The sequence below is a fragment of the Ictalurus punctatus genome, chromosome 24 (genome assembly GCF_001660625.3).
Source record: "Ictalurus punctatus breed USDA103 chromosome 24, Coco_2.0, whole genome shotgun sequence".
Lineage (NCBI taxonomy): Eukaryota > Metazoa > Chordata > Actinopteri > Siluriformes > Ictaluridae > Ictalurus > Ictalurus punctatus.
The window spans coordinates 8,892,221-8,903,072 of record NC_030439.2 but is presented as its reverse complement, the minus strand read 5'-3'; the positions used below and the strand labels follow the sequence as shown (position 1 = coordinate 8,903,072).

Sequence of the window (10,852 nt, the reverse complement as noted above, 5' to 3'; positions counted from 1 at the left end):
TGAGCTATTAAGATACACTATATGACCAAAAGTCTGTGTTCACCTGACCTTCACACCCATATGTGCTTGTTGAAAATCTCATTCCAGATTTAATCCCCCTTTGCTGTTATAATAAGCTCCACTCTTCTGAGAAGGCTTTCCACTAGATTTTGGAGCATGGCTGTGGGGATTTGTATTCATTCAGCTACAAGAGCATTAGTGAGATCAGGCAAGGGTGAGGAGGTCTGGGGTGCAGTCGGGTCTGTGCAGGACACTTGAGTTCTTAAACTCCAACCTTAACAGACTGTGTCTTCATGGAGCTCAATTTGTGTACAGGAACATTGTCATGCTGGAACAGGTTTGGGCCTATTAGTTCCAGTGAAGGGAAATTGTAATGATACAGCATACAAAGACATTGTATACAGTTGTGTGCTTCCAACTTTGTGTCCACAAACCTCTGGCCATATAGAGTATATTGGGTATTTTATAATATATCGTACAACTGGACTGCCACAAAATGGGGCCAATGGGACATGCATTTCCAGGTAATGACCAGAACAGGATGTTTCAATTCTTTAATAGTGTTTTCATAGATTTATCTGTGAAGAATCAATTTTATGTACATGTATGTATGCGTGAACGATTGAGAGTGTATTTGGGAGAAAAAAAAGGGGAGGGTGGTTTTAATATCATAAGGTCATTGCTGAGGTGGGGCCCATATGGAGAAGGGCTGGAATGAATCATTAGATTTATCTAATGGCTGTCTCTTCTACAACAAGCTCTCCACATGCCAAGAACGTGGTTCTCAAGTGAAGCACTACAACATTTTTGGCAGCTGATACAGACAGCAATATCAAGACACAGACTACAAAATCATGCATTGCACCAATCTGGACAGTTGACATATCACAGATGTGATGTAACCCATCCCTTGGCTTCCTGTTTCCTTTTCATTAAAATATATACTGATTTGCAGCCTCGCACTGCCAATGGGTTTCTTTGTGCCTAAAGAAATTAGGCAGGGCCAAGCTCTGACAGCAGTGCTCAACAGAAATGTGGCCATGTCATTAGAATAGCTACATAATAGAGAGCAGTTCGAGGTTTCAGTATTGCAACTGTACAGGAGTGGGTGACACAGAAGTCCTATTTCAGAGCGAGAACAATGGCCAGACGCTGGCCTCCATCCTTTATGGAGCATCAGATAAGACCAAACAGTAAGCTGACTATTCCAGCACAGTCGTATATAGGGCAAGGTTTAAACGTCAATTGCCTGTACAGTTTGTTCTGTGGTGCTGCTGGTACTAATGGTTGCATGCTGTTTGTTAAATTGGAGAAGGCCTCAGCCAACCTTCTGGCTCTAATTTGTTCACACTGGCACAGAAGTCGATTAAAGACACATAATTGAGGTAGGTGGCAGACTACAGCATGGATTTTGTAGGCATTACTACAGCATTTCTACCCATAAGGTGCAAATGTCATCTACAACATTTAAGGCAATTCATAATAGATAATGGTTTGGAAAAAAATCACCCATTGTGATAAAATATAAAAATCCAGCAAAGTGCAATGAAGAGCAATAAAAAATTTGATACGGTGTAATAAAAAACTGATATGGGAATGTATTAGTGGATATTTGTGCGGCTGATACCATAATAATTGTTTTATTGTCTAAATTATACAAGCTTTTATGTGGATACAGGGGCAATCTGTGATAGTGTCCTTTGCTATAAAAATGCAGCCCTGAAGTGTTGACTATCATATCCCATCATCTAGCCACAAACAGATCTATAACTACAGCAAAACAGCATTTAACAAAACAGCATTTAAGTCAAGTCAAATAGGCCTTGTCATTCCTCTCATCACAGACAGATGTTAGGAATATACATATATACAGTCCCCTCTGAAGGTAATTGGAACAGCAAGGCCAATTCTTTTGTTTTCGCTATACTATATACACCACAGACTTTGGCTTTGAGATGAAAAGATGAATTTGAAATGACAGATCAGAATTTCAGTATTCATTTCCTGACATTTACATCTAGATGTATTAAACAACATAAAACATGGCACATTTTGTTTGAACCTGCACATTTTCCAAGTGATCAAAAATATTGGAACACCTCACTGACCGGTGTTTCTTGTAGTCCAGGTATGTCCTTTTAGATTGGTTGTTTAAACAATTAATTGCTGTGAAAAGCAAGCCATTTTGAAGCTGAGAAAAGAGGGAAAATATATCAGAGGCATTGCACAAACAACAGGCATGGCCAATACAACAATTTGGAATGTCCTGAAAAAGAAAGAAACCTCTGGTGTACTGACAACCAGACATCGAACTGGTCAGCCAAGGGAAACAACAGCAGCTGATGACAGAAACATTGTAAGATCTGTGAAGAAAAATCCCAAAATAACAGTCAGTGACATCACCAACAACCTTCACAGGGCAAGGGTGAAGGTACCACAATCCATATTCAATATAGAGGTTATACCACATGATGCAAACCACTCATCAGCAGTAAGAATCAGAAAGTCAGATTGGACTACACAAAGAAATACAGAGATGAGCCACGAACATTCTGGAACCAATATGAACTTCTATCAAAGTGATGGAAAGTGTGGAGAAAGAAAGGATCTGCTCATGATCCAAAACATACAAGCTCATCAGTCAAGCATGGTGGAGCATCATCCACATGACTGAATGTGGATCTTGTGCCTCGCCATTCTCTTAACTCCTTTAGCAATCAGAACCAAATTATCTCTACGTGTGTGTGTGTGTGTGTGTGTGTGTGTGTGTGTGTGTGTGTGTGTGTGTGTGTGCGTGTGTGTGTTGTGGTGACAGATAGTATCAGTCAGACTTTACTCACCCTTCTTTGCTGGAAGCCATTTGGTAATGTTTACATCTAAGGAAGTGAAGTGATGGTCATGAGTGCTGTCATGTTTGGACACAACAAGTACAAAGTACAGAGCTCACTTATCTAGCAGCCCTAAGAGTACAAATGAGCGTATAAAATACCACTTTTTTTTCAGCCCTTTGGTTGTTATTAAGTGTTTCAGGCTGTCCCTTTACATGAAAGTCAAACCAACGTGACAGCCTATTTGCATCTGTGTTTTTATCGTACAGCTGGCAGGAAGAGCTGTAGCCTGGGAGGTAGATGTTTCTTCTTCTATAAGAAAACTGCTTAATGAACACTGATGAGATGTGCACCTGCTTTACCCTTCATGCCCTCTCTTCAAAGAAACAGGCAAGGAACAAAATAGTCGAGGAAACAGGCTTTGCTTTAATGTCTATTTTTCCTAGGAAATCCTTCTGAAGGCTTACAGAAATCGCTCTGGGGGGAAAAAATCGCTATTGTCAGAATCTGCCAGTCTCCCTGGTACCTGTGACTTGGCGACCTACATATACAAATCTACATGTACACATTACAAAATAAAGTGAGTAATTGATTTCCTCTCATATTATTTATACAGTAAAATTCTATGTTTATATGTTTCAGTTCCTTAATGTAAGAATGTATTAAATGTGGTCATACCACATGTGCCGTAATACAATTTGTAGAATTTATTATATTGTGCCAAATGTGATATATCTAGTAGTGATACAATTAAAGTCCATATACAGATTTCACTCATTAATACAGACCTTCTTGATGGACAGAAAGGACCAACACACTGAATTTGTTAAACTGGAAAGGTTATAATGTAAAATAGATTTTCCTCCGAATATTGATACAGGGTGGTGAATAGTTATGCGAAAATGCGAACTGCTGTGTCACAAAAGATATTGTCACCTTAAAATGATAAATCTTAGACAATATTGAGTAAATCAAATGCTAAAATCTCAGTTAAGTCCATCTCAATTCCAATTTGTAACACGTAGAACAAAAGGTGGAAAAGGTTCAAGGGCAAAGGGGGTGAATATTTATGCAAGGCACTGTATATTCCCTCCTTATAATCTTGGATAGCCGTATTACTGTCAGCATCAGCATCTATTCATATGACTGGGTGTACAGTGTTCTTGTGATGAGGAGTATCATATTTCGAGACAAAACCTTAAAGCTAATGAAAGAAATATAGTATACAGTCACAAGAAGGCTCCTATGGAGCGAAATAAGGGGAGAGAAAGAGATTTAACCAGAACAGAGAGGGGGAAAGAGAGCTTTTGTAAGGGTGTGATGAGACTCTGCAGGGTGCCCAGCCAGATAGTCTGCTTGTAGGCATCAGGATCCAGATGCTCGCCCAGCTGTTCTTCTTTCCAGACGAATATCCCCCTCTGAATTAAAGCCAGAGGGTTATGCCTTATCCCAGTGCTAGCAGACTTTGATCCTGTGAGGTAAGCAGCATCATCCCATCATGCATGTTTTGGTGTACAGAGCATGTGATAAATCTCCCTTTTCCATAAATATCTGTCAGACTGCATTGCTGGAGTGTAAGAGGATCCTGTTAAGCATAAAATGATGATGAATACTGGAAGGCTGGGAGCTCCAGCTGAGTGATTTCTGATTTTTCCCTTATTTTTGGCCTGTGGTGATGTGAATACATTATGATTAGATGATGAGCAGAGGTTCTAGACAAGCGGGTTTTGGTTCTGTATGGCTTTTGTGGCCTGAAGAATGCTACTTAAGGTTTACTTCAACAAAATGAACAGAGAAAATAAGAAAACACACTTGACTAAGAGAGCACGCACATGCGTGTGTGTACTTTCTTAGAGCATGTCTTGGATATGGACATGGTTCAACATGGAAAAAGTTCTCCATTCTCAGTGGGAGATGAGAAAGCTGAGCAGGATCATTACTGAAGCATTGTGTTTCTGTGTGTTTTGAGAGAATGCTGAAATAACATTTGGACAGCTGCTCTACTTTCATCAGAAGTCTTCCACTTGCTCCCTCCAGCACTGCAATGCTGGTTGCATCAATGCCCCCTGGAGGCCAGCTGGAAAAGGGGCAGTTTAGAGGTGACACTGCCATCTGGCTTTTGAAATTAAAAGCAGATCTCTAAATGTGTATCTAGGGTCGTTTATTTATTTATTTATTGGTCATATAGCATCTAACATCTGAATCTGACCCCTCTGCACATGCATTATAATCACAAGTCAGTGTGACCAGTGACTTTTTCCCCCCCTGAAGTTTTCCTACTTGAGCATTCTCCTCAAGACCATTCCCACAGTTTCATGCAGTGGTCCAGTCACGAGTCACGAGGGTCAGGGGAAGAAATGAAAGAACGCTTTTCTGAGCCTATACCTCACACAACAGGAAATTTTACAGTGCATCGATTATAGTGTTTGTAAGAAGGTTGAAGATGATTGCTCAGATACATTTATGCTCTCTGGCACGGCTTGGCTATTGTGCCTGCTCCATTCACTTAAATTTTATTGCAAAACAAACACATTCATTACACAACATTTCTAACTGTAAGCCCAGCTTTTATTTTGTTTTATATATATATATATATATATATATATATATATATATATATATATATATATATATATATATATATATATATATATATAAAATATAATAACAAACACACAAATTCAATTAGCCGACTATATGACCAAAAAAAAGTACAACAAGAAGTCAAGTCAACACAGAGTGTGCAGTCAAATACTAAGGAAAAAAGTAGACAAGACCCCGCTACCTCAACTGTCTCCTTGAAGTTTACGTTCCCTCACACTATCTGTGATCGGTTAACAACCGATGCTTAGTAGTACTACTCAGCGTGGCTCAAGATCCCTTCCCAGAACCTTCAAACTAACCGTCCCAACCTCAATCCGGACCACAGAATCTATCACTATTTTCAAAAAACAGCTAAAGACCCACCGTGAGCACATAACTAACCCCTGAAATGCCAATACCACATTATTAAAAATTTTTTTTTAATAAAATAAAATAAAATAAAATAAAAAATTACACTGACTCTTACACCACACCTGTGCATATGTTGCTTCTCTGGAATTCAATTATAAATCGTGTATAGTAGCACTACTTGTATTGTTCTCTTCATATATCGCTTTGCTTGTATTTCCTCATATGTAAGTCGCTTTGTTTAAAAGTGTCTGCTAAATGAATAAATGTAATGTAATGTAAATGTAAGTAGACACTAGTGCACATTTAAACCCAAGAACTGTGACTCTGCAAACAATGTAATGTAAATTAAAACTATAATTACTGTACTGTAGCACACTAGTGTTCGAGTTGTGCAGTTTACTCCCAACCCCCCCCCCCCCCCCCCAAAAAAAAATAAATAAAATAAATTAGTATGTTAATTAACTATTCAAATTTATAAATGTATAAGTTTCAAATTTATATGGTGCCCGGTGTGTATTCCCGAGTCACACCCAGTGTTCCCAGTATGGGCTCTGGATCCACCACAATCCAGACCAGTATGAAGTGATTAAGTGGTTCCTTCTAAAGATGAATCAATAACTGAAAAAATGACTATGATGTTATTTAGACATAGACAAAGACATTTACTACGTTCACAGTTTTCAGTACAATTTGCATTTGTTTTTTTGTTAAGTTATGAAACAACAAATCTCTTACGTCTTTTATAATGTGTATTATTTATATTTCATTGTAATTCCTTTTTTGTTTGGTTGTTCTATTTAATTTAGAAAAATTTCACAGTTGGGGTTTTATTTGGCTTTGGCAGCATTTAACATCTAACCAATAAAGCACACTATGAAAAACTGTGACCTAATATCATGTATCATGCAAATGAATTTGTACTAGGGTTAGTAGGAATACATTAGCTAGTACACATTGTAAAAATTAAAAACAAAAAACAAACAAACAAACAAAGAAAAAAAAAACCTTGTAACATTTTTATTGCTTCCTCTATTTAAGTGTCTTGAGTGTGTGGGTGGGCTGCTGACGACTTCGGTTATATAAGGGTTCATAAGTGCCACCTGTTTACTTCTATATTATTATAAAGTTCAAAAACCAGGGCTGAATGTTTACCTCTGCGTCATGCTGCTGTGCGAGAACCTCTCACTTGTACGTCCTGACTCTGCTAAGGAATGAAATGCACTTACTTTCTTTCAGATTTAGAGCAAACATTTCTATGGCCTAAATAGAATGGTTTTTAAACGAGCTGTGTAAATGCTTTAGCTTGGTTAGTCAAGCCTTATTGGAGAATGTCTGCTGACCTCAGGGTGAACCAGGAAGCTGCAGCCATGGTGACCAAATTACATTCTTCTTCTTTCTGTGGTGGTGTTCATGGAGACCTTCTGGACGCACCAAACATCAAAGGGAAGAAGCTGTGGATCTTTACGGGCTCTGTGACTGAACACTTGACCCACAAATGCCCTGCTTATGGATAACCAGGACAGGAAATTAATTCAAGATTACAGCATTGCAAAAAAGGGTTCTGTGTACAAACTATTCAGAGGACAGGTGGTGGATGGATGGGGGTGGATGGAGGGGTAGTCCTACACATTCTTACACAAGGCTTGAGTGGACCTTGGAGTGTCAGATTAAAGATCACTGAGTATTTTTTTTTTTTTTTTTTTTTTTTTTTTTTGGAGTTAAGTTTAAGAAATGGGCAAAATGTTTCACCTGTTTATCATAACATTTTGGGCCCACAGTTTTAATAAACATCAGTGAATTAAATGTAAGGGCAGTGGTGACTCAGTGGTTAAAGGCTCTGGCTTACTGATCAGAAGCCCTAGCACTGCCAAGCTTCCACTGTTGGGTCCTTGAGCAAGGCCCTTATCCCTCAATTGCTCAGTTCTATAAATGAGATAAATGTAAGTTGCTCTGGATAAGGGCATCTGCCAAATGCCATTGTAAGTATTACTGTGGTACTACCACAAATACAGTATTTATTTTCATAAATAACACACCAAACTTATGTGGAAGTGTGAATTAGAGATAAAACACACAGTTCTGGTATCTAGCAGAATTTCAAGGCCTCATGTTCCTGAAGAGGTTAAGCCATTTATAGCAGAACTTTTCGGTTCAGTAGTTAAAGTCCTGAAGGCTGTTTACTGGAGCAGAAGAACAAGCACGAGCATATGATAAGGGAGGCAGAGTGGACTGGACTGTATCACTGTAAGCCTGATCCTCACAACAATACATTTGGATCATCCTCTCACTCCACCTATCAGAATATTAGAGCAGTCGGATCAGACTTTACAGGGGTAGTTACTCTTGCTTTTTTCTGTACTTATGCTTCTCATTTGAAGGCTTATGTTCCTTATATGTATCTTTATCCACAAAAGTGACTCATATGATCTGACTAAAGAGAGTTCGCTGGTTAGAGCTAAACAGTTACACGGCCTGATAGCCCCTTCGCCAGTGGAACAGTCACACCACCTGGCTTATCCCATTTCAGGGCCAACTGTGAAAGTAATCATATGGAACGTATGTGATTCTCCATGAGCATTATAGATGGTTTACAGATCAAATTCAGTCTCCTACTCCAGGCCTCATAACCCCCATACGGGAGGTTTGAAATGAGTTTGAAAATGACTATTTATCCTATATTAAAACAATTTCTACCAGGACTGACATTAATACCATACTTGCTTTACACATTTATTCTTAATTTGTGCATGTTAGGTCATTTTATTAGAGCTTTTATTATGTTGCCTGAATGATATCTTAATGATGCTGTCTGTGGTATGAATAGTCATTAAATATGCAGTGCTGTATTCCTGATTTCTTTTATTTTTGCATATTTGTCAGTCTTAATTGTTTCAGCTCTTTAAAAAAAATTTTACAAAACAAAGCCATTTATTAAACACTAAAATATAGTTTTTAAATGATCAATTTATTTATTGAAGAGGAAAAAAAAAAAGTTATCCAACACCAACTAGCCTTGTGTGAAAAGGGTAATTATCCAATCAAACAATTAACCAAATGTAATTGATAATTGGGTTTAATTAGACTAGACATGGGGGGCACACTGGCTTAATGGTTAGAACGTTTGCCTTGCACCTCCAGAGTTGGGGATTCAAATCCCTGTGTCTGCAGAGTTTGCATGTTTCATCCAGCTACTCTGGATTCCTCTGCCAGTTCAAAGACATGCTCTGTAGCTTGATTGGCATTTCTAAATTGTGATTGTGATTACCCTGTCAGAGTATCAACCTGCTTTGTGCCCTGAGTTCCCTGGGATAGGTGCCAGGCTCCATGTGACCCTGTGTAAAATAAGTGGCATGGAAAATGGATGGATGGATAGACTAGACACACCCAGGTTTAATTACTGCCAGCCCTGTTGAATCTAATCATCAATTTCCAGCAATGTGATTTAAGCTAAAATGTCTCAACGAGAAGCGTACTTTACCATAATCAAAATAAATTCCAGAAGAGATGCGAAAGAAGGACTCCAGCAAACTAGTGAGAGTGAGAACCAATATCTCCAAATGGAGAAAACTTGAAACAGTGTTAAATCTTCCCAGAAGCAGCTAGTCTACCAAATATCTTCCAAAAGCACATCAAAGACTCATCCAGGAAGTTACAAAAGATCCAAGATAAGGTCATGATTCCACCACAAGAGACTTCACAAAAATTATACCCATGGGAGTTACAAATAGAAAACTATACTGGTAACCAAGAGGAACACATCAAAGCCCTTTGGGATAATATTTTATGGACTGGCAAGCCAAAAGTGGAAATTTATGGAAGACTTTGGTCCCATTACATCTGACACATGAACTGCAATTGCTCAGAGATCAATCTCCAGTATCTGAGGGAGGAAAAACCTCTCAATCCAAGAATGAGACAGATGAGTCCTGTTTTTCCAACTATTTTGTCTTTACAATCACTTACTGTACTGGGTCTAGGAACACAAAGAGTGATGCACTTTCACATCAATATGATGCTTCACTTCAATATGCCTTTAGCCTGGCATTGGAGGAGGCTGTCTTTCAGACTCAGCAAACTGACTCAGACCCCTTCTGTGCCCAGGTCTTACATTGGCACCATTATGTTCTTTCAGTGAAACATTGAGAGATAGAGAAGACCATGAAGTTAATCTTCTATTGGTTCTCGTGGCCTCAGATACACCATGACGTCAATGAGTATATGTGCACATGCACCACCTCAGCAATGCCAAAGGCCATGGTCTAAGAGGTGGCAGACAAGAGGTGCAGGAGGTCCTGGAGGAGAACTCTCTTCTCTCAGGTGGGCCTCACAGTGTATGATAGGCTGAATGAAGATCTGTGGTATGTTTTTCAAACTTAAAATTTGTTTTCAGGCAAAAAAGGCACAGTTGCTTTAAAATAAAATAAATCAAACGTTTTTGATAAGTAATAGATGTTACTTTTTATATGAAACATGACATAAACTTAATTTCATCTGTTAAAATCTTTTTTTTAAATACAAATTTTTTTAAAGTAACAAAGTTTGACTTCCACTCAGTACATTTTTGGCTGGATAATTCCACTTTTAACTGAGTAAGATTTTGACACATTATTTATACTTTGACTTAAGTATAATTTCTCAGTATTTTTTTTTATACCCCGGGGAGAGATTGTACTGTATATACAAAGTCAGCTAGGAGAAGGTGGGGTTTCATGGTCTTTCTACCAAACTGCAGCTATTTCTAACCACCACCTGCACTCAGTAGCATAATTGAGTTGCTAACTTTTTTTTCCTAATAAAAGCCTCACCCTCTATCACTGTCACTTTTGATGACAGTGGCTTTCAGTTTCTCTCTGTAAAGAAGCCGGGGGTTTCCAGTAAGAAAAGTCCACCTTCCACCAAACGAGTTGCGACATGGCCTAAGCAAAATAGCCTTGCAGTTAATGACAGCTCAGTGAGCATAAATCTCTAGAGTAAACACATCTGCTGCCATATCATGACAATAATCCTGTGCTTGAGGGTTGATAAAGGTAAGAAAAGAGCAGCCCTCATTCACCGCAGAAATAATCCCA

The 10,852-nt window shown here is 38.6% G+C and overlaps 1 long non-coding RNA gene across 2 annotated transcripts; it reads left to right on the top strand.

Annotated features, from left to right (window-relative positions):
* The first annotated feature begins 2,850 nt into the window (after positions 1-2,850).
* On the top strand, positions 2,851-8,668 carry LOC128629096 (uncharacterized). Of its 2 annotated transcripts, XR_008393406.1 has the most exons (3): positions 2,942-3,124; positions 3,275-4,927; positions 7,129-8,668. It is a non-coding gene; the product is annotated as an uncharacterized LOC128629096 (long non-coding RNA). The 2 variants fall into 2 exon arrangements; XR_008393405.1 differs by lacking the exon at positions 7,129-8,668 and having other exon boundaries at positions 2,851-3,124; positions 3,275-4,976.
* The last annotated feature ends 2,184 nt before the right edge of the window (positions 8,669-10,852 follow it).